Source organism: Cucurbita moschata, unplaced genomic scaffold, assembly GCF_002738365.1.
Source record: "Cucurbita moschata cultivar Rifu unplaced genomic scaffold, Cmos_1.0 Cmo_Scf00085, whole genome shotgun sequence".
NCBI classification, from domain to species: Eukaryota; Viridiplantae; Streptophyta; class Magnoliopsida; order Cucurbitales; family Cucurbitaceae; genus Cucurbita; species Cucurbita moschata.
The window spans coordinates 250,268-256,662 of NW_019268601.1; the positions used below are offsets into that span (position 1 = coordinate 250,268).

The 6,395-nt window shown below is 38.2% G+C and overlaps 3 non-coding genes across 3 annotated transcripts; all 3 read left to right on the top strand.

Annotated features, from left to right (window-relative positions):
- The first annotated feature begins 1,338 nt into the window (after positions 1–1,338).
- LOC111439051 lies at positions 1,339–1,444 on the top strand. Its single transcript, XR_002709738.1, has one exon. It is a non-coding gene; the product is annotated as a U6 spliceosomal RNA (small nuclear RNA).
- A 2,273-nt stretch (positions 1,445–3,717) lies between these two features.
- On the top strand, positions 3,718–3,822 carry LOC111439048. The gene has a single exon (XR_002709735.1). It is a non-coding gene; the product is annotated as a U6 spliceosomal RNA (small nuclear RNA).
- A 5-nt stretch (positions 3,823–3,827) lies between these two features.
- Positions 3,828–3,899, top strand: TRNAM-CAU. The gene has a single exon. It is a non-coding gene; the product is annotated as a tRNA-Met (tRNA).
- Positions 3,900–6,395: the final 2,496 nt, after the last annotated feature.

Sequence of the window (6,395 nt, forward strand, 5' to 3'; positions counted from 1 at the left end):
AAAAAAAAAAAAAAAAAAAAAAAAAAAAAAAGCGTGTATAGTATCTTGCTCTACACATCCATACAACACAGATACTAGAGAAGAATCTTATGCTCGTGACATACAGCATACAACACACTTTGAGGGTTCCACGTGCCACCCTCAAGTATAGATTTACGACGGTGCGACCCTATTCAGGAGGCCTGACGCCGTATTCACATTAACTAGGGGCACTCATCATGAGTCTACGACCTGTGTAGTCCCAAGTTCGTTTCATGATCGGTTTATAGAATTGCGGTTTTAGTCTTTATCCCATCCTACACTTAATTGGAGCACTCACCCTAAGTCATCTACCAGTGTAACCCCAAATCTTTTACAATGCTAGTTTACGAAATCGTAACTTCTTCCTTACCCGTTTGTACACTCAATAGAAGTTCTCATCTCGAGCTAACTACTCATGTAATCTCAAGTCCTTCTTCAAGATCAGTTTACATGATTGCATCGTCGGCCTTGACTTGACCCTACACTCAATAATAGCTCAAGTGACTTCGGGATTCTGATGATATTGTTCATATTATTGTTAAGCTTGTTAAGCTTTCTTAATCATTCTTAGATCTCGTGGAGGTTTATTAGGTCCTTGGGGGCATCTAGGTGATTTAGTTCTCATCTCGCATTTACAGGATGCTTAGGGTTAGCTCCTCGGGGCTCATCCAATCTCTGGGTGCACTCAAGTCCAGACATATGATTGCTACTCATAATCTTATAGTGCTCGATCTATTAGAAATGTATTGGCCTAGGTCAACATGTAAACCGCTCTAGCCCTAGTGCCCTAATCTTAGCTTGGTTCACTCATGCATACTTTCTTAGGGAGATATTTCTATCAATCACCTAAACCACAAAAAACATAATCTACTCATTCATGCATGCTTATTAGGCAAATATTCATATCAAACAAACTCAATGGAGAAATAACACCCATTAGTCACCCATACCACATATCATAGAATCTTATCCTAAATTCTAGCACAACGGAAAACATAAAAATTGGTATGCATCATAAATTCTCATCCTAGGGGTATTTCGTTAATTTTCCATAACATATATAACATTTTAATCCAAAAAGCCCTTCTAGAGTCCTAAACATGCATAATCTACCACCTAATGCAAGATATGCTCGCATGCTAGTATGTCCTTGGGCAAGCATTACTTGAGAAAAGTAAGAACGATTATTTATATGGATGACGCATGCCTTGCCGAGCTAGCTTTTCCTTGTGCTAGGAGCTTCAAATTTTTAAAAATTTCTCTAGTATAACCTAATTCAAAACATAATGAGATTAACATCGAAATCGGAGAAGAACAGTCGAATAGAGGCCAAAACATGTAAAAATTGGAACGATACAGAGGTGATTAGCATGGCCCCTACAGAAGGATGACAAACACCAATCAAGAAATGGTCCAAATTTTTTTTATAAATCAGAGTGGTGCAGTGGAAGCGTGGTTGGCCAACCTATGTGATCGAAACCTGACTCTGATATCAATCGTAATACCCTTATTTATGTGTTACTTACATTGTTGATGTCCACACATGCATGTCTTATGTACATACGTGGAAAATTGAAATAAACACAACGTACCCTTATTTATGTGTGGCTCACTTTGTTTGTTGTCACGTATCGTCCAATAGCGCGAGCAGCCCTTCAGCTCGATTTCCACCATTTCGATCCTCTCGGACTTGTTTTCGGCCTCGATTATTATTAATTTAATTGTGAGAGATGGAAAATGGTGTGAGGAAACAAAATCCCAACAACTACGTCCAACAGCGTGAGCAGCCCTTCAGCTCGACTAGGCTTTAGCCTAGTTTCCACCATTTCGACCCTCTCGGACCTGTTTTCGACCTCGATTATTATTAATTTAATTGTGAGAGATGGCAAATGGTGTGAGGAAACAAAACCCCAGCAACTACGTCCAACAGCACGAGTAGCCCTTCAGCTCGACTAGGCTTTAGCCCAGTTTCCACCATTTCGATCCTCTCGAACTTGTTTTCGGCCTCGATTATTATTCATTTAATTGTGAGAGATGGAAAATGGTGTGAGGAAACAAAACCCCAGCAACTATGTCCAACAGCGTGAGCAGCCCTTCAGCTCGACTAGGCTTTAGCCCAGTTTCCACCATTTCGACCCTCTCGGACCTGTTTTCGGCCTCGATTATTATTAATTTAATTGTGAGAGATGGCAAATGGTGTGAGGAAACAAAACCCCAGCAACGTTGGAAGCAGCTCTCGAGGAATGGGAGCTTACGTTTAGCTAATTAGGAAGTACTTCAGCTCGACTCAGTGAAAACGGCTTACAACAACGCTTCGGCAGCTTTACGACTGTTTTGGCTCGGCTCACTAGTTTTCAGCACAGTTTCCACCATTTTAACCCTCCTGGACCCGTTTTTGGCCCCGATTAAGGTAATTGAGGTCAATTTAGAGCCATATTTCACGTTTATTAAATTATTATTAATTTAATTGTGAAACACTAATGAAAGGTAGCGAATGGTGAGATAGGAAACAAAACTCCGGCAACGTTGGAAATAGCTCTCAAGGAACGGGAGCTTACATTTAGTTAGTTAGGGAGTACTTCAGCTAAGGCCAACCAAGTAAGTGACCTTACTATAGGAAATACTACAATTGTTTGCTTTATAGTTTTATTTACGAGCATGATGATGTATGAGTATGATGATGTATGATGTTTATGATGATGTATGAGTATGATGCTTGAGTTGTGATGCATGTATGTACGTGATTTATGTTCCGATACATGACGTACATATTACGTTTGATGCGTTTGATGGCTTATTATTGATGAATATGATACCCTTGATGGCTTATTATTGATGAGTATGATATTTTATGACATTTACTTAATATGATGATATTTTTCATATTGAGCATGCTATATGATGATGATTGTCCATACTATTGTTAAGCTTGTTATGCTTTCTTAATCATTCTTAGATGTCATGGAGGCTTATTAGGTCCTTAGGGTCATCTAGGTGATTTAGTCCTCATCTCGCATTTTTTATGATGCTTGGGGTTAGCTCCTTGGGGGCTAACCCAATCTCTGGGTACACTTAAGTCTAGACATATGATCGCTACTCATAATCCTAGGGTGTTCGATCTATTAGAAATGTACTGGCCTAGGTCTACATGTAAACCGCTCTAGCTCAAGGGACCTAATCTTAGTCTGGCTCACTCATGCATAATTTGTTAGGGAGATATTTCTATCAATCACCTCAAACACGAAAAACATAATCTACTCATTCATGCATGCTTATTAGGGAGATGTTCCTATCAACGAGCAAGAAAATCATAATCTAAACATTTATGCAAACTCAATGGGGTAAATAACACCCATTAGTCATCCAGACCACATATCATAATATCTTATCCTCCATTCTAGCACAACGGAAAAAATAAAAATCGGTATGCATCATACACTCTCATCATAGAGTATTTTATTAATTTTCCTTAACATATATATATATATAGTAGTTTCATCCAAGATATGCTCGCATGCTATTATGTCCTTACGCAGGCATTACTTGATAAAAGTCAGAATCACTATTTATATGGATGACGCATGCCTTGCTGAGCAAGCTTTTTCTTGTGTTACCAGCTTCAAATTTTCTAAAATTTCTCTAGTATAACCTAATTCAAATCATAATAAGGTCAACATCAAAATCGGAGAAAAACAATCAGATAGAGGTTAAAATGGGTAATAATTGGAACGATACAGAGAAGATTAGCATGACCCCTGCAAAAGGATGACACACACAAATCAAGAAATGGTCCAAATTTTTTGTATATCAGAGTGGCGCAGCGGAAGCGTGGTGGGCCCATAACCCACAGGTCCCAGGATCGAAACCTGGCTCTGATATGATGCACAATCCCAAGACATGATTTTGAAAGTTATGATATAAAATCATATGATATGAAGGAAAATAGGAAGAGAACCCCAATAATGGGGTCACTTAAAAAATAGGAAGAGAACCCCAATAATGGGGTCACTTAAAATACTCAGAAGTGTTACTTCTTCTACCCACCCATTTTAGGTAAAGGGTGCACGGTTGACGACCACATCACAAGTAAAGACCTAAAAAGGTGCACAGGGTGCACGGTTGACGACCACATCACAAGTAAAGACCTAAAAAGGTGCACAGGGTGCACGGTTGACGACCACATCACAAGTAAAGACCTATCACAAGTAAAGACCTAAAAAGGTGCACAGGGTGCACGGTTGACGACCACGTCACAAGTAAAGACCTATCACAAGTAAAGACCTAAAAAGGTGCACAGGGTGCACGGTTGACGACCACGTCACAAGTAAAGACCTATCACAAGTAAAGACCTAAAAAGGTGCACAGGGTGCACGGTTGACGACCATGTCACAAGTAAAGACCTATCACAAGTAAAGACCTAAAAAGGTGACGACCACGTCACAAGTAAAGACCTATCACAAGTAAAGACCTAAAAAGGTGACGACCACGTCACAAGTAAAGACCTATCACAAGTAAAGACCTAAAAAGGTGCACAGGGTGCACGGTTGACGACCACGTCACAAGTAAAGACCTATCACAAGTAAAGACCTAAAAAGGTGCACAGGGTGCACGGTTGACGACCACGTCACAAGTAAAGACCTATCACAAGTAAAGACTTAAAAAGGTGCACAGGGTGCACGGTTGACGACCACGTCACAAGTAAAGACCTATCACAAGTAAAGACCTAAAAAGGTGCACAGGGTGCACGGTTGACGACCACGTCACAAGTAAAGACCTATCACAAGTAAAGACCTAAAAAGGTGCACAGGGTGCACGGTTGACGACCACATCACAAGTAAAGACCTAAAAAGGTGCACAGGGTGCACGGTTGACGACCACATCATAGGGTAGATTGTATTTAAATTTCTTAAACTTTAGGTTATTATAGGACGCATAGGACGCGGTTATATTTAATATTTACCTTGGTTTATTTAATATTTCTTTTGTATTGTTTTAAAGACTTTTTCTTAAACATGTAAGTTCATAATGTTGTTTTAATTGATTATTTCCACATAACAAGTTACGTTATATATACGGATTGATTATTTCCACATAACAAGTTACGTTATATATACGGTAGTGACTTTAGATTAGCTTCCATTTTCGTGGACTTATCCTAAATTATCAGCTTCCAAAGTCGGTGGAATACTTAATTTTTCGCCGAAGCATACCTAGAGGGACATGATATTGGGTAGGATTATTGTTGCATGTTAAAGCCACGATTTTTTTTACAAAAATTCTTCCTTATACTCCTCTCAAACTAAAGGAATTAATTTGGGAGGACGACTTTATGTAAGTTTGGCCACTATTGTCTTCCAACCTTCGGTCTGCAACTAAACCCAAAACTTAGAGTTTGATCCTCCTGGAAAGCTTGATCTCGAATGAATTATCCCTCAATTCCTTCGTCAATAGAGCAGTTTATTTAGTTCCATAAGTCTAACAAAACCTCAATTTTAAATAAAATGGACTAGAAATAAGAGTTTGAGTTTTACCCCAAAACTTATAAGGGAGTTATTACCCTTCAAGGTCTTCTATGGAAATGTTTCTTGGAGGTGCAGAAACCGATCGGAATATGTCTCACACGAAGAATTAGTTTTAGAATCGAATTGAATTTTTTAAGCTCCTGTCGATTCCTTCAATAGTGGACCAAATTTGGAAAATAGGTTTTGGGCATTTTTGCCCCTTCTTTCCTTCACCAAAATTGTGGTTAATCTTGTTTAGAAGGTATAGTAACCAGTTTGAACAGAAATTGTGGGCTTTAGCTCTCGAATTTGGTAGGAACATGAGAGCTCAAAACCCAAAAAATGAAAAGTTTATAACTCGTGATTGAAGGCTCTTTGTTGCTTGCTTCTTGCTCCTAATGAAGGGACATTGTTCATAATTTAGGAGAAAGAATCCACCGTTTTTGAAACATCTAGAACCATCATGATATCACAGTTGATCCTTTTGGATTTTTTTGCTAGAAAATTCTGTGCCGATCAAAGATTTGTTGAATCTCGTTGTATGAGATGACCTGTGAACGTTCTAGATCATAGCCAATTTAGAGGGAGATCCAACCGTTAGATTTCAAGAGACCGAATTATGTGCATAAGGGTACTATGGAAGATCTAATTTGGTCAGCAGTGATTCTTTTAAACTCTATAAATAAGGTAATTTACACTTTCTCAATATTTTAATATTATTTTTTTCCAATAATCTAAATTTTTTTTTTTATAAAATTCGTTACCTCTTGTTAGTCATCTTCTCATGAAATTCTTACCACAGAGAATTAAAATTCCGAGAAATTTGGTTAAAAAAAAAAAAAAAAAAAAAAAAAAAAAAAAAAAAAAAAAAAA